General features: G+C 29.1%; 1 protein-coding gene across 1 annotated transcript in view; it reads left to right on the top strand.

Annotated features, from left to right (window-relative positions):
* Oct-TyrR (Octopamine-Tyramine receptor) overlaps positions 1-19,295 on the top strand; it is a 605,240-nt gene that overhangs the window by 174,071 nt on the left and 411,874 nt on the right. The window contains exon 2 of the mRNA XM_085941807.1: positions 15,068-15,099. The gene's annotated coding sequence lies outside the window, so the exon portion shown is untranslated. The remainder of the gene's footprint in view (positions 1-15,067; positions 15,100-19,295) is intronic.

The following is a 19,295-nucleotide window of genomic DNA, read 5'->3' on the forward strand; positions in this document are numbered from 1 at the left end:
CGCATCATACGAGGTGACGTAATCGGAATAAATTACGTGATCGGATTTGTTTTATAAAAACAAATTAACAAACTCAGTTTGTAATAATAAATTTTACAAATCATTTCGAAATTATAAAATAAATTTTTGAAACTTTATTAAGTAAACATAATTATAAAAACAAATCTTAGTAAATAAAATTGTAAACATTAACAAATCTTTTGTAAACAAGTTTGTAAACACAAATAAATATTTGTAAACATGCTGTGAACATAAATAAATTTTATAAACAACAATAAAATAAATTCTATTCTTTTATAAACCCAATACTATGTGACTAAAGAATAATTTATAATTTTTTTTTAAGGGAAAATATTTCGTGAAATAAAAAAGACTCAAAGAATATCTGCGTATACATTCTCCGGGTTAGGTGTGACTTTTTGGAAACTTGTGAAAGATTTCACAGAGATCCTATAGTGAACAAATAAATAGTTTACTGACACTTTAATGAGATTTAATTACGGGAACAATGACAGTTAACTTTATTGTGAAACCGTGAACTCTAGAACCTGAATAAATTCGGTACCACACCAGCTGAGAGTTTTATTTGGGAATTCAAAAGTTGTGATACTACAAAGGAGATCTACCCTCCTAGTTCATCACTAGTCTCCTCAGTGACGGCCCGGTAGCATTATTGAGCTAGCCGTGAGCCGGGTCATGTCATATACTATCGAACAAATTATCAATTGGTTTTTAAATCTAGTACCTACTCTCATATACATACCTCGTATTAATTTATTGAATATGATTGTTTTAAAATATGAAAACTAGCAAAAATAGTAATTATTATTTTATCTAAGTTAAATCGGTCGGAGTTATACAATTTGTAGATCGATCAAAATAAGTTAAATAAAGTGATATGAATGACAACGGATATTAAACGATGTTTTGTTGATAAATAAAAAAACTCTACGTTATCGATTGGATTAGTTAACATAATGTACCATTTAAAGAAAATACTACTTGAAAGCCAACCGTTTAGAAAAATGCAGATTCGTACCACGATTATTTAAATTTTAAACTAAATATTACAATATTGGGGAGGTACATACTTATTTTAACTTTCCAATTATATTTATGCAATCATGACACCTCGTATTAATTAACATAACTGATTTCAATTAAGACGTACTTATACTGATGTTTCATGTTTTATGTTGACAATTAAATATAATTCATCTATGTTTACTAATCGGTAATTAAACTCATATCAACAATTAACATTAGAAAAAACACAACGATAGTTAATATGATCACTGGATCAGTATTTATATGCTTATAATTACAATTTTACAAGATCAATTACAGAAAGATATTATGTTGCAAAAATTGAATTGAAAAAAGAGAATAAAAGGTAGGTACTGAAAAGGTTATCACTCTTGTTACATAAGAACTATAAAATGTTGTATCAATGTTATTTTAGATAGGTAATTACCTAATCGTGATTAAAGAATATGTATGTAATACAAACCTAGTATAAATTTTATATGAATTTAACTTCTGCTGATGAACAGTTTAATAATGCGATCTTATTTGATAACGAAAGTGAATTCAGTTGCATTTATTAATAATTATTAGGTTATAAATAACACTTTCCTTAGGTTTATTAGTAGTAAAATTTTTGAAACTAATAAACCTAGTTAAATATATTTTTTCCAACATTTCGATGCTTTGGTAGGTACATTTGTGCCAAATTGTTATGTATAATATTATATTCCACTAGTTATTTAATATCTTTGTATTTTTGTATTGAATAATAATAATTATGTGTGTTTTAAAGTGATAATTACTAATTTAATTCACTCAGTATATCCTTTATGTAAACTATTAACGAACTTACAATGATTTATTTAATGAAATATATTATCTCTCTGGTTTCGATAATTGTATTGAATATTAATTAAATTAAAATTGTTCTAGCGATATACATGACCAATAACATTTTATTGTTTTTTTCTATCTATTCTATATTTTTAATGAAAATTTTGTTACGAAGTAGGTATAAAAATAGATATTTTATTGATGGTGTATTAAGTAGTGTTATGTACTAATTTCATCACAACTTCTTTATTATTCCATTATAATCATTTTTTCTGAATTTTTATTATTTCGTAATGTACATATTCTAAATATTTATAAAAATATCAATAATAATTTGCGAAAAAACATAAAAAGTCATACTTAAATACATTTAAATTATAAAAACTCCGTATAAAAATATATATATATATATATCAATATGTCCTTATATCCCTTGTTAAGATTTTATAGACACGCTGTACTATTTCGAGTTAAATATTGCGCAATATCATTTTTTCCGTAAAAGAGCGTTATAACTATAGTTGTAATTAATAAAATCGTATAGAGTAAGAAAAATGCGACGTAAAACAAGGTTTCTATCTCAGAATATGAATGTGTTATGCGGAGTCAGTAATCTATTTCGTCCGCGCAAAAGCATGTTGAATCGAGTCGAAATATAAAGTGCGTAATATTATTTCAAATAAAAACGATTTTTGGACATTATCTCAGCTCTTAATTAATTAATCACCATTAAATTTTGATAAGAATATAGACCATAAAATGCTCTATCTGATTTACTTTAATAAGATAAGAAAAAACTTACTCATTTTATATGATGAATTTAATAGCGTAAATATTTTAGTTTTTTCGCTCTCCTGAACATTTATGATTTTAGACTTACACCGGTTTTTCCTGGGGCCGTCGAAATGTGCTAATTTTGCCCATTTTTTGAATAATAAAATGCCTAATTCTTGTCAAATTTGGGATCACAGAGATTATCAATATAATTTTTTATCGTAAATATTTCACTATAATAATGTCAATATTAATTATACCAATGGTTTTATAAATGCGTTTAAAAACTAATAAATGTAAAAAATTTTAACACCACTGCACATTTATGTACTGAAATATGACTATATTCCAAAACATTAGAGCGAGAAGTTTAAAAGAATACTATTTTATGTAATAAACGTATATATGTAATAAAATTTATGCAGTCAACAATGGTTTAAAATAAATATAAAGGATAATAAGGCTTCAAAATTATATAAATAGATTATCTACAACGTTTAAGGAATGTCCAGGATCATGCTTTGAAAATAGATTTAAATTTCCATTTTGACCTACGCTGAGCATGTCCCCCCTTAAGTTGTTTAGCTATATACTAAAACGTGTATTGTTGTGATGTGTATCCTCAGGTATTTAAACCTATCTAGACTCTCGATATTTTCCCGTCGTTAATCAGGGGAAAATCTACATCAGGTCAGGTGGTTACTTAATACTTATAAATCATAATGTTCGAAAAACAATCAACAATGTTAAAATATTACTTATTAAAATGTTATTTAGGTTGCACAATTGGCATGCACGTAAAAAAATGTTCTACACTAATGATAAGAAAGCTTTTCACAAACAATTGATTGCAAACGAAATCAATTTAGCTTTAGAAATATACTAGCAGACGTTGTATTCCTTTGATTAGAGTACATATATTTTTTCTTAGACTAAAACTCTTAAGGAAGCTTTCAGCTGCTAGAGTAATTCACCCTCTAAACATTTTATAAAATCTTCCCAATGACGTCAGACCAATCTTCCTGCCAGTCAGCTGGCGTTGCGATGTCTTTTGCTATGGAGCACACTTCAGTTAAGAAAATTGAAAAACTGGCGAATTCACTAGAGGAGAGGATTATACATATTACATGCTTTTCTAATATTACGGATAGATTTCTTTCGACGCATAGTAAATAGTATTCATTTATAAGTGAATTGTTAATTTACAGGAAAGTATCGTTTCAAAAATAAAATGTAGATAATATATCATCGAGTCGAGTGAATTATTTATCCATCTCAGTTATAGACAGGAATTTGCTCGATTCAGTAGCATCTGATTACTGAGGATCGGATTTTGGTTGACAAAGTAGACGAACATGATTTTGTCTTTGGAGTGTCTGAAGTCTTAGAATAAAGTTTAGTGTATTCCAATTAAAAGTATAAGATACAAAAAAATACGATATAATATAAAATTTGAGACATAAAAGTGTTGGTTGCGCTTTTTATAGTAGACTATAATTGATTTTGATTAAATGATTGTGATAGTGGGTGTGGATGCTGGAGAAGGGTGATGATAGGATGCCAGGCACTTACCTTTTATGCTATTGATGATCTTGCTCCGTGGTCTGGTTGCACTATCAAGGTACATTTAGACCAAGCGAGCGAATGTTCATTCTTTCTCCACTCGCCAAAAAGCGTTTAGGTCGAGAGTGGAGGAAGAACGAACATTCGCTCGCTTGGTTTAAATCAGGCCTCATACTTGCTCGTGCGTTATTATTTGTTGGGTCACCCGATGCGCGGTCGATGAATGACTGAAGTTTTTTATTAATACTCGATCGACTACTGATTCTTAACTTCGTTGCGCCTGGTCTTGCGACATTACTGAAAATTTGAGGTAGGAGCTAAATAGAGGAATGAAGGCGATCAAAATTGGTCCAACCAGTGTTATTAAATTAAATAAAAATTCTTTCCTCTTTATTTCTTGATAAGTCTCAGATATCGCATAATATAATAAATTCTCTTTTACTTTGATCATGCCTTATATTGTATAATATAAAAATGTAAAATAAAACTACTCTTAAAATCGACTTGAAATATTATGTAAAGTGTTTTTTTTTGCTGTAGTAATATTTTTTAAAGTGACTTCAAATAAATAATATTTAAACAAGCTCAATACTTCTTTGAAAACAGTAAATATTTTTTTTATTTATTCAATTCATGCGTTCAACTCTTCCGTATCACAATTTTCAAGACTACCTTTCAAAGCGAATATGTACCATATTGTCGAAAAAGAAAAATAAAAACCAGAAATGATGGAGTTTTCCAATAATAAACTGATTTTTTCAGACATACTGACAAGCAAGCGGGTTTGTATAAAGCACATTCAATCGATCTATTCCGTTTAATATCAAACAATTTTTCCGTTATAAATAATTTAACACAAATTGTATAAAGTACCTAAAAACGGAAATAGTGTAAAATAACATTATTTTTTTCTATCTTTTATTTATTCAGAATGTTACATCATGTAAAGAGGCGGTTCTATCTTAAGGGTTCGTAGAAACAACACCCACATATCCTTCTTATACAAAAATACACGTCTGATATGTATATTATTGGACTAAATAATATATTTTATACATCGAAACCCATATATTTTTTATAGAGATATTAGTTATTATTACAAAATACAATAATTGTTGTAAATTATGAATTAAACATAAAAAATAGCCACATTAACACTTCGGTTACTGTATTGAAACCTTAGGTTACACAGTATATTAAACCACAAATATTTCAGTTAATATGCACTTCGTTGTGTTCATATTTTGGTTATTTCTATAATTATCAATATTACATCCAATTAAAATGTTATTATTTTTTAAATCGATGATATTATCCAGTTAATACATATTATAATCGATAGCTATCATTCAGATTTCATTTACATGTCATCAATTATAAATGCAATTGTAAATAACATCCAGCTATCATGATTTGAACCTAAACCATCTAAGTTGTCAGACTTCATTCGATTATTGTAAATAGATTGTTTTGCAAAAACATGATTGGTAGATGCTAGGTTGCGCATTTGTGGACTGTAATTTGGGATGATAGTGGATTACGGATCTGAGAAAGGGGGGGGTTGAACGAGAGTTGATCCAGGCACTAACCTTGTTGTTGTTCGGCTTTATGACTGGAGCAGGTTCCGGGTCATGCACTCATGCATTAATATGCAAATAGTTCCTTATATCACTCGCACGGTACACTGGGGTTTTGGGGTTAATGATGATTGATGACACTTAAAAGAATACTTGATTTTCTAACATGATTGGTACTTAGTTTTATGGACTGTAATTAGAAATGATTGTGAATTACGGATCTAAGGAGTGGGTGGGGGTTGAACGAAAGTTGATCCAGGCACTAACCTTGTTGTTGTTTGGCTTTATGGCTGAAGCAGGTCCCGGGTCATGCACTCACGACTAGTATGCAAATAGTTATGTATATCACTCGCACGGTACACTGGGGTTTCGGGGTTAATGATGACATTCGAAAGGATACTTGTTTAATGAGTTACCCTGAATGCGTCCACGGTTGATAAACCAAAAAAGCCTGTATAACGGCTTGCCAGGTGTTCAGAATTAGACATAGACCAGATTAGTTCGATTGGACGATGGTAACCCTGTCGTCTACAAATAACTAACTGTTATAAAATCAAGTTCGACTCATGACCAGTGATTGTTAAGTTTCTGGATGATAACAATAAATAAAGATAGTAGGTATGAGATATTTATGCGGGTTAAAGAATGGGTTTGGGATGATAATCTTCCCAATCAGTACTATTCAATTACTACAAATATTATTAATGACACCGTGGGTCCCAGGTTCGAATCCTGGGTCTGGCAAGTACACGTATTGTTTTTAAATTGGTGTGTGTCAGGGTATGGACCTAATAGGTTGAGCAAGTGGTTGACATCCATTTCTCGTAAAAAACAAAATATGTCAATATAAACTTCGAAAAAACAAAAATTAAAGATAGACCAAAACATAATGGCATAGTCAAAAAAAAGTATTTATACAATATAAACATTCATAAAAAAATATCGCCGATTTTTTTTTAGCTTCCGTCTAAAAATATTTTTATGTAATTTGTATGATTTACCTAACAAATTGAAAAACGAAATAATAATTAATGTTTCAGAATCCGTACACAATAATACGAAGTTATTTTGATTCAATAGTTTATCTTTTGTTTCCTCTTTTTGGGATCGGAATTAATTTACATGCTTGGTATAAAATAAAAAAAATACTTTATTGCCAAAACATAATAAAATTATTTATATCTTTTTTTATTTATTTACTTTCTGCACTCGTGACGTTGGTATATCAATAATTCATTGATGTAAAATTAGTTTTTCTTTTATTATTTGTTTTTGTATCTTTAATGGGGTCAGCGATAGTAATATTATTTTGTACTGAGAAGATTTGACTTTGAAAATGAACCTTAAAAATTTATAGATATCGCAACATAACTACTAGAAAGAATACTAGAAAAAATCTATACTAGAAAATTACCATCCGCATGGCTAAATTAACATTGAAAGAAAATATCAACATAATTCAATATATTTTTTTTTATGTTATAATTAACTATTTTTTTTTATTCAACGAATAAGACAGAATATTTGAGAATGTAAGATTATTTATATTGAATACACATAATTTGAAAACATTAGAAAAAATCCAAATCAAAAAATATGACACCCGACGGGACTTGAACATGTAACCGCTGGATTCGGACCAGTTTATAATTAAACTACAGGCATCCTTACTTAATGACGACGATTTTAACTAATAGTTAATATATGAAATACTTATCAATAGTTTAATTTATATAATTTTCCACATTTTATCAAATACGATGACAGGCTGCATCCATTATCAATTGATTAATAATTAGATCCTTCCACCAATCTAACTATTATAATATGTGTCGCTACATTTCAAAATCAACCAAGTCCACGTTTAGGTATTTTTGATTTTTTTGTGAATTTCTGAAGAACTACTGCTTTCTAACATTTCTGCATTATCAAAATGTGGAATTTAATAATTTTAAATATTCTAAACTGAAAATAATATAAACTCTCACCCTTGTGACTGTGTGTTAGAGAAAACAAAAGCTGTTTTTCTCCTATTCATCTATTATGGCTTGGCTGATTTTGAAATCTAGCGACACATATATATCATCATACTCATCATTAGCTGGGGTCAATTCACTGCTGGATGGAAGGTCTCTCCTAAGTAATTTCCTGCTACATACTTCCACAGAACTTTATAAGTTCATCTATTATAAGATCCGGTATCACGGCTTGCCAGGTATTACTCGCAACGGTCTAGCTATAACAAGCATAGAACGCGCCCGCCGTCTTGAAATGACTTTAGGTAACTGAATGTTCTATAATCACAGTCGACTGATGACCTGTAACTGGTTATCGCCTGGACTTGCGACAATAACTGGGGATTTGAAGTAGGTGGGGAATATAGGAATGGAAGCGACCATAATTGGCCCAGCCATAGTAAATTATTATTATCTTATGATTTAACAACATTGATTATATTTTAATCCACCTGTATAATGATTCAGAGGAATATCTACTTCATTCACTTCATAAATTTCAACTAAATTCATTATAAAATTAATAACAATACTTCATCATCTCATTCAAATCTTAAATGTAGGTATAATGCGTTTAATAAAATTTCTAGAATTTTCTTTAAATACCATTCCGCCATTTCACACTCAGGTTGTATTTAGGAATTCAAGCAATTTTGTTTTTCAAGGCAAGAACATCGGTCATTGTTTTCATTTCGTTTTCTTCTGAAATTCGTAAAGCTCTATTCTCAGCGCGGCTATGATTAATACCACTTGCAAACAAAGCAACAAAAATATACACCTGTATCTTTTACAAATTGTCTTGGTTTGAGAGGTAATTTTACTTTTGTATTTTTTCAGGCATATTTAAATCGAGAAAAATAATATTATTGGAAAGAAGATGAAGTCATTGTCTGATTTATAAGAGAAAATTAAAGATTATAATATTTAAGAACCTTTATAGATAAGCAACAGCATGAAACCGTACTTTATAATTATTCTACGTAGAATACAGTGATTGTAAAAAATTTCGATTTATTCGTCTTAAAAAATGTTGTATATTTACGAAATATGTCGATAATCTATCGATAATTTTTATTTACTGCAAACAAGTTGCCGAATCAAATTCAAAGTGAATATCGGGACTTGAAAATTAGTCCTGTGACCTGATTATAGATGATTTTAGCACGTCATATCGTGTCATTCACTATTTTGGGACTTTTTTCATGTTACGTTGATGCTATTAAACATATTTTTTAACAGTACACTGCAGTAGGTATATTACAGTATAATTTCAATATTATAGGTAGTTTTTATTTAAAAAAATATTACATGGATTTATTTCCTAGTTGAAATATCTTTAGTTGGTAATAATACCGATAGTGAGGGGTGGATTCGTTTTCATTTTAATCAAAACCATAGAATCGGGACAATTAAATATAGCATTTATAAAATAAATCAAAGACTAAAATACATATGAAAATTTATCGTTTTTAATATATTATTAGATGACAGGCATTTTATGAGTTATTTGGGCGTGGAATTACTAATTACACACTATTTCTATATATATTTAATACAGTATTGCTAAGTTTAACGAGGTTTACTTATCATGAATACCGCATATCGTCGCCCTCAAGGAAGAACTCACCAAATACAGTTTTTGCTCAAAATGAGTTATTTATACTGGCAATCTTGTAATTTTTAGCTCTATCTTAGAAAAAATCACCAAAATTCTAACTGTACGTTTTAAGTCAAAAAATATAAAATTAAAATAATTCACCAAATACAAAAGCCGATATTTTGTGTTATGTAAAAAGTCACCGAGGTACTTGGTGACTTCTTACATGCGTATTTTTTCGTATTGGTAACACTTGGTGATACATCTTTCATTGAGTCACTTGTCAGTTCGGCGTTGTGTATTATGGCGGTTAACGTTTCCCTGAGTCGTTTATTGTTAAAATACTAAAATGTCACGAAAATTTTATAATTTAGAGTCAATCAAAAAGATTGCAAAATTACCCAAAGACTTAGATTGCTCCGGATGTATTTACAAATATCAACAACATTTCAACTCTGAAGATAGAGTGGAGCTATGCAAACATTATTGGGGTCTACATTATCAAGGACGATACAATTTTATCCTAAAATTTGTCACAAGTCACAAACCTATTCGCATAAAAAAAATGCAAATCAAAATAGGCTGGCTTCACGGATTTATTGCTTGATGAAAAATGGTGAGAATAAAGAGTATGCCGCGATTTTTTCAGATAACGTTGTGCATAAGTAATGGCCCAATAATCACTGCCTTTAAAGGAAAAAGCAAAAAAGGTGTTTTTTTGAAAAATGACCAACGAGGTAAGAGCTCTCCTGCCAATTAAAAGAAAGAAATACAAATGAGTATTATCAAACAGCACATAAACAGCTTCCCAAGAGTGGAAGCACATTATGTTCGCAAAAGTTGCCAGAGGCAGTATTTAGATAAAACTTTGAGTGTTCAAAAAATTTACGCATTGTATAAAGAATATTGCACAGGGAAAAGTTGAACTCCAGTAAGTTTAACATTTTACAGATGTTTTTTTCTGCAAAAACTTTAATTTGTCTTTTTTAGACCTAAAAAAGATTTGTGCCCGACTTGTACAAATTACGCTAAGTGTACGGATGAATCCAAAAAAGCCAAACTTGAAGAAGACTATCAAGAACATCAAAGGCGGAAACAAGACTATAATGCAGCGGAAGAAGCTCACAAATAGAGAGCCAAATCAGATCCTTCATTCATAATGGCTACATTTGACCTTCAAAGTGTCCTACAGATTCCGAAGCCCAAAGTTTCGCAATTTTACTATTCACGAAAAATATGCGTCTACAATTTGACTATTTATGATGGAGCTACAGGTAAAGCAGGTTGCTATTGTTGGAATGAAATGCATGGAAAAAAGGGCAGTTCTGAAATTGGCTCTGCTTTGATAAAATGGATGGAAAATCTTCCAGATGAGGTCAAAGAAATCTCACTGTTTTCTGATACATGTGGTGGCCAGAACCGCAACAAAAATATTGCTGCTCTATTTTTGTTCACAGCATGCATTCTGCGATAGAGCGGGAAAGTAAGAACAAGTCCGTCTATGGAATGAGTGGTTGGTTGGAAATATTTAAAAATGCGAGAGAAAGAACGAGCGATCGACAGCCATATCTTGTTGAAGAGATGAAGTTCGACGACATGATAGATTTGCAATGGTGAGACCATAAAATGGTTGAAGATTAAGTGTATGAGATTCGATCGAAAACTACCGGGTATTATCCAGTTTAGATATGGCCACCAGAATGAATATAAAAATTTACAAGTGTCTGGACATGGCAACTTTGAAGTACCACCAGCCATAAAAAAGGCATATAATAAAATATTGACCATAAGTGTGAAAAAAATGACCTCTGGAAACTTTGCACTTCAAACAATATTCCAGAGGAATACCACGGCTGGTATGCACAACTACCAGTGTCCAGAAATGATCCACAGAATGATATTCCGATGAATGAAAACGAATCAGAAGAAGAATAATTGTTAATGTGAATGAGGTCTATGTCATCATCATCATCATCAGCCTGAATCTATCCACTGCTGGATGAAGGCCTCTTCAAGCTGCTTCCACTTCTCTCGGTCCTGTACATTGCGTTGCCACGTACTTCCGCCGAACTTCATCATTATTTTTTCATCGATCCAGCGGCCTCTAGGTCTACCTTGCGGACGGTTTTCCATTTTTCGGACGAGGTCTATATATAAGACGTATAATATGTAAATGGACAAGATTATTTCAGTTAAATACAATATATTATTCTTTTTTGATGTGTTTTATTGATACGATCATTCAAGATAAAAACTCACCATTTGAATAATGTCATACATTGAATGTGTATTGAAAAACTAACCAAGTACGAAAAATAGTTTTTCTAGATTTTTTTCTAAGGACGGTTACATGATTTAAATGTAATGTACATAAACACAAAAATAATCAATCAAACAAAAAAACCGTTTTCTTCTATGTATTTTCGTTTTCTAATGAGAGCAATTTAAAATTTTTCAAAAAGTTTAAAAGTCGATTATCTCAGGATTTTACTTTTGTTGGTTGGTGAGTTCTTCCTTGAGGGCGACGATATGATGCCCAAGTTGTAACGTATCGGTTTATTTAGTAAGTTCCAGGTTTGATTTTCGAGTCAGAAACATGGTTCTTCTAAAATATTTTTTGAACCCAGGGTATGAAATCGATACGTTGAGCAATTTGCTAACATCCATTTCTCGTAAAAATAAAAATCAGTTAATACTACTCTAAGCAATCAACAAATAACCGTAAAGGTCTATATTATTATGATCATCTAAATATTGAACATGGTGATGTATATAATGTGCATTAAAATAATTGGTTAATCTGCTATTTTAATTGTCATATTGCCACGACCAAAATACCCTTCAAACTGAAGAACTATTTTGTCGGAGTTACGTTAATTCATAAGATTGTATAATGGAATTTAATATTTAGGTATCTCGAATTATTAAACATAATATTTAATATTTTTTTTTCGATAATGACATTTAATATTGAAAAAATTTTACGGACCTTAGCAATACAATGTTGATAAAAACATGAATATTCAACCATTAACCTTTAACATTATAACCAAAGTACAAATTTTATTGTCTTTTTATTTTTGAAAAATATTGTCAACGTCAGGAGATAAAAGAAGCTTGTCTGAACTTTTTCACTAAAAAACAATATTTTTCATAGTCTAAAATGATTGATTTATGGAAATATTTTGAAACTAACTGAAAAATCTTTTTACCTTTTGATAATAAAGCAAGAGGTTGTTTTTTTCAGAAATGTATTTTTATTCTTGATTCCTACAACAATAATCATATGTTTATGAAACTCAAATTCTTTCTTCAAATTATTTTTATTCTTTTCACTTTCTTAATTATCCTTCACTGATACATAACATGGACAAAATACAAAACAAAACATATAAAATGCTTCGTTTTAACATTGCATAAAATATAGGAATATTTTTATAGTTTTTTACCATTACATTTCCAGAATTATTAAATGCTGCGGAAAATTGTATCTATTAAGATGTTGGTTCATGGAATGGAACAGTTTTATTAATTTAAATCCTATGTAAATATAAATTTGTGAAATTTCAAATTTAAAACTGTGCCCCGGATATTTATAACAATAGCAAGTTTTTTGAAAATAATTCCTTCATTGCGTTTCAAATTTTACAAGAAACCATTTTTATTGTTTTATGTTGTTTTAGTTATTAGCTCAATAATAAAACCAATAACTATCTAATGACTTAAATAAATTCAAGGTTTTAATGATAGTTTTTTTTATTAATAAAAAAGTAATCAACGATGGCCGCGTGGTTTATCGGCCTATAGCATCGTGGGTCCCAGATTCGAATCATGGGTCTGGCAAGCACACATATTATTTTTCAATTTATGTATGAGTCAAAGTATGGACCTTATAGGTTGAGCAAGTGGCTGACACCCATTTATCGTTAAACAAATTTTGATAATATAAACCTCCACTTTGTGAAGGTCCATATTATTCTATTGGGATCGGACATTGTCGGAAAAAAGAAAATTTTGAAAAATATCAGAAGACAACATTCCTACAATCTCGTATATAAGCTTCAATTTTGATTTAAATAATGATGTTATACTCACTATTTACCACAAACTAATATATTTTTTTATTTATAAACACATGCATCCTTTAGTTCTAAATTTTAAAAATTAATGATAAAATCATTATAATGTTTACTTAAATGGAAAAAAAAAACATTAATTGATGAACCGGTTCTAAATTAAAACAGCTACATCTTTGATATGCATAATGATATAATTATTATAATATTGTTTACATTATACTTACCTTATAATAAATATTTTTTTGTTTTTTCACTCTGAGTAATTTGTTCAGATCAAGAGTGGTTCTATTAAGAGTATAACAATACTATTAAGATAATAACTTCATTAATACACCGGCTTGTGTACTATTATAATTAATCCAACCAAAAGTTTTTTCATTAGACATTATTGTACAATATAATATCATGTCTTAACATATTGAAGAATAGTAAAAATATTTAAATTTATCTAGTAAGTACTTCACCAAATTAAACACATACTTATAATAAAATTTAAATCAGTGGAGGTAAAATCTGATCTAAGTAAGTTTTTCATGTGGCAGACGGAGCTTTTATAGCGTGAGTAAGGACTTTATATTAAGCTTTGAGTATTTCTTGATTTTGCGGTACAAAACGAATGACTTATATGCAAGTTTGGAGTTTGTAAGTTCTTTGCAACTACACAGCGTTAAATTTATAAGTTTATTCCCAGCAAACTTAGAGAACTTAAATCAAGTATGAATATAACGTTAGTATAATTTTATTTAAAACTTATATTCGATGAAAGAAGTATTCTGCATAAATATTATAATAATAAAAATTAGATTTTTTTTATAATGTACAATTCAGATGAGGATATTATGTATATTTTTTCAAGAAAATAATTCAGTGTTTTCAATATTAATGGGGTACCTACATTCGATGCTATTTTTGTAAATATTATTTTATTTAAAGAAATGAATCATTTTTTATTAAAAATGTTAATAAATTCCACTTCAATATTTATGAAAATGAATACATACAATTAATAATAAACAATTATTAACTGATGATTTAAAAAAATCTTTCAATCGGTTAACTAGCGCAACATAGTATAAACTAATACAACGTTGATAATAAAATTAAAAACTACAGTAATAATAGTACAAGCAAAGGTAAACATAAAAAATCAAGTTTTTTCAAAATGGTTTTTTAAAAAATATATTACATAGGTACCTATTAACAAAGTATTTACTAATTTACCTGGATGAACTTATATTTTGAAAAATTTATAAAAACTTTCAAACAATTGCAATTAATAAAACAATGGTTTTTGATAAATTAATATACTATAGTAACATATATCGACATAAAATAGAACTAACAATCTCATTCGTTGATGACTTAATATTCATCACTAGAATTAATCATATTATATTTTATTAGATATAACGGGTAGTCAATATCAAACCTTTTAATCAAGCAGTCACAAATGATCTCTTAATTGAAAAATTGTTCCTCTCTTGCTGTATTTAATTTAAAAAAATATATTTACACTTTTCTGATAAACATTTTATGTCATACCAATGTTAATAAATGATGAATTTATTGTAAAAAATTAACATTATAATTATTTTATTACAGATTCATTGATGACTGCTGTCGTCGTAAAATAGGTGAGTCAAAATGTAAATTATCAAAATATAATTTAGGAAATTATTCGATAAAATGAACATAATGTTTTAAAAAATATCCATCAATAATACTAATATTATCTGTTGTTTAGTTGTTAATATCTGTTGTTTTACTTTTGATTTTATTATAATTTTAAATACAATCAACATAAATTTAGTTAGTATTCTCTCGTTACAATTTGAATTGCCAATATGTTTGTTGTACCATGATGGAACATGTTACGAACCAATAACATTTTAATTATGTAAAGCGTAAAAATTCAATATGACGTGTTACAATTCATTTTGTATGACATTTTACAATGAAATAATATTAAAATTATAATGGATTTTGGAATAATACAAAATTTAAATCCATAAAAATTTTAATTCAAATTCCATCAAGTACCATCGGTCTATAGTATTAATGAAATAACATTTTGTGAATTAAACAATATACTAGTCATCAAGATTATAAATCAAAAGTCGATGTATAATTCAACTACGCAATTAAAATATATATTAATAACAGTTTATGTTATTGTAAAACTTTTTTTTTTAAAAACGCTGTCAATTGAAATTGAAAGTTTTTGTCATTTTATCAGTTTTTTTGGAAGGTATAACAGATACTTATAATACAAGAGCCAAATAATTTTAATCAAATAACTATTATTTATACTACCTATATAGTTGCAGATTAACTAAAACTACGAATACGAGACGATCAAAAATGCATATAAATACAGTTACTATATAAACGTCAGTTTAATCCAATAATTTTATATAAACATTCTCTTTCTACATTAGACAGATTTTAAGTTAAGGTTTGATGCATTATTTTGTTAGACAATAGTTGGATCTGTTCAATAGTCGGCCTTTTGGTAATTACTGTAATTTTTTACTTAGTGTTATAAAATAATCAGAATGTAAACAGTCATTATATCGACATCACAGGCAGATACATAATTTTACATTTATTTATGATTTTTTTATATATGGTATTTCTATTAAAAAACATAAGAAAATAATGGAAAATTGTCTTCAATAACCCTAATAAGATTTTTGTAATATGTTTGATTTTAGGATTTTCACAATTATTTATGTTCAATAAGGACTGCGATATTCGTAAATTATTTTGGGCAAAAATACTCAATGTACAAAAATAAATAAAGATGTTTTTTGTGTAGAATATGCATGGCGTTAGTGATACAATACGTCATTTGAATACGATCACGTTATTTTTTATACATCCATATTTGATTTATGCGTTTTTATTAAATTAATTACGAGCTCTTTACAATGTCGTAGCAAATGGTAGGATGAAAATAAATGGGAGATTGTTACAATGTATAGTAGTAAATTTAATTAAACATATCGTAAAGTAAATTAAATTCTATGACGTGGGTATCAATTTGCTTATAAATAACATTATTGGTTTATAATAATTAAAATATGTCTATTCGATGTTGATTTGTCAATTGTAATTATTAGATATTATAGTCCACCTCAATCAAACTATAGCAAGTAATTGGTAAGCTATTTATCCGCAATGCTTGATGTAGACATTAACGCTTAGCTAGTTAATGGTCCTTCGACTGACTGATACTGACGGAGAAAGAGCAATGCAATTTTCCCACTAAAACAAGCCTCTTGGGGTTTAAATATTTATTTTACTTAAATTTTCATAAAATTTTAAAGTAGCTTCACTACAAAAAATTAAATAAAATATTTTCAGTAAATAATATAAAATTTTTCATTTAAAAAAAGATTTATAAAATAATTTTATTACTTCCGCTTCGTAATTTTTATTTAAATAAACTTTTGTTTTGCGTTTGTTTTGTCTCTCCCATTAACCCGAGTATATTTCTGTTTGCAACAGTTGTTAAACAGCCAAAAAGGTCAATCGTTTATGTAAAACGCAAGCGGTTTTATTCTAAATAAGAGGACACAGTCGTAAAACGAAGATGGCGTAAGTTGTTGTAATAAATTCTCACCTCAGCAAGAGCTTATTTGGTTTATCGCTGACAACTGAGTTAACGAAGTCAACACGTCTAAGACCGGAATTATATAATCGAGATGTACAAACGATATACCTACATAAAATAACTAATTAAAATAAATTAATTGCTAAAAATAGTCAGCGAATTTGCAAAATCATACCAATAACTTATATTAATATTTATTCCTAAGTTAGTTTTTTTGAATTAATAATGACTTTCAAGCTTATTTTAAGAGTTAAAAAGTATACGTAATAATTTTAAAATAGCATAATTATTATTGATTGAGCTTTGTAAGTGGACTGTAATTATTTTATGGGAAGATAAGGAGGTCGGGTCTAGGGGTGGAGGCGATGGAACAGAATGCCAGATACTGACCTTTGTGATGAGGAACGATAGCTCCGTGGTCTGGTTTTAACTCTCACTCGCGCGGTATTGTTGTTTTAGGTCACGTGGTTCGTACACTCACGCACTTTGTGACACAGTTTTATGGATTATATGTGAGGGTGTATGAATGATGATGATAGATTCTGAATGAGTCTGTAACTATTGAGTCAATCACTTAAGCGACGGAAGGCTTTTAGAAGCCCGCTCACGCCCGCTATCGAGATGCAACTGAATGTTCTTTGTAACACCATTTTTCATCACCCGTTATTGCTTATTGATTGTCTGGTGACAATAACACTCAGGATAATTCAGTTGTTAATGGTGTCACAACATATTATACTTAAATTTAAAGGGGGTACTGTTCTGTACTCCATACGCCATGATGTTTCGAATACTAATATCAAGTAATCGATTATTATTCTTTTCCAGTGACGTCCCTGGACAAAATTCCGCCCCTAGGCAGCGCCAAAATGCCGCCCCACTTTTTATACAGTATTTTTTATCATCCTATCATGACTCCAATATCTAATAAATGTGTTGTATGGATACATTACTAGCAAAATATTAGATGCCACTAAAACGTACAAAATTTAATTTATATATAAAAGCGAATAAATATGCCAAAATCATCATACCCATACAATCAGTCTGAGATTTTTATGTGGTTGATATTTCTGACACATTTGGTTTTGTACCATTTAGCAATACATATATTTATTATTTCCACATCATTTTTACTATGCTTTTATTATAGGTACAACATGTAAACAAAATAATTTTAGCTATGTCTATGTAAGCTAAATGATTATCCTCGATTTGCCGCCCCTCGAGTAACTGCCGCCCCCAAGCAAGTCTCAATCTGCCTACCCCTACGGGATGTCACTGATCTTTTCAATGCCATAGTTAGTAATTAACGCGAGAATTAGTGTAATTACGGCGTGTACCGTTACCGTGTAATTACATTAACCGGTTTAAAGAGATATTTCCAAGATAAAAATATAACGTGGGTATTGTCTATTTACTTTTTGAGATCATGAAACTTAAGCACCGCATTAGTGAGCATCGTCATTGTGCAGTGAAAAATGGGGGCCTAAACTACATTTGTAAAAATATAGTTTAGCATTTTGCATATATTTTTTAAAACAATTTTATTGAAAGTTAGAGTACATAAAGGACTACGACTAATAATAAATTCTCTCTCTCTCTCTCTACCTATTTAATATGTATACGGAATTTATAATGTGTATAGCATAGAAATGTTGAATTAGAAAAGTATCCTTAAGATGCGAGAGACCATAATTATTATTACATTCTAATTTATGAACATGTATGATATCATACTCGAAATGGGTAATCCACATTCTACATTGTGTTGGCAAGAAAGCCTCAATATTAATATAACTGAAACAAAATCTCAAAATCATAAAAAAAACAATGTGTTTTCCATCCTGAAGGTAGTGAAAAAATTTTGTTTATCTGAGATCTCGCTTTAGCAAAGATGAAATGTGCAATGTAACAAACATTAAAACGAGTGTAATTGTTAAGAGTCCATTATTGTAGTGAGAAAAATAGATCCCTACAGTAACTATAAGTTATCCCGTTCAAAACTTAGTTTTTCAATTTATTTTTACGTGACGAAAGATCCCAACCATAAAATCACCACATCTAAAAGGTAGTAATGATTTTAGATGTTAAATAATTGAAGGTTATACTTTGAATATTTTTGACTGCTACATGTATACACTAAAAACAATATTAAAAAAAGCTAATAATACAAGAGGGACTCTCAATTATCTGTATGTAATGAACTCTTAC

This window comes from Rhyacophila brunnea, unplaced genomic scaffold (genome assembly GCF_057557595.1).
Source record: "Rhyacophila brunnea isolate RB1 unplaced genomic scaffold, BYU_Rbru_1.0 scaffold_14, whole genome shotgun sequence".
In the NCBI taxonomy this organism is placed as follows: Eukaryota; Metazoa; Arthropoda; class Insecta; order Trichoptera; family Rhyacophilidae; genus Rhyacophila; species Rhyacophila brunnea.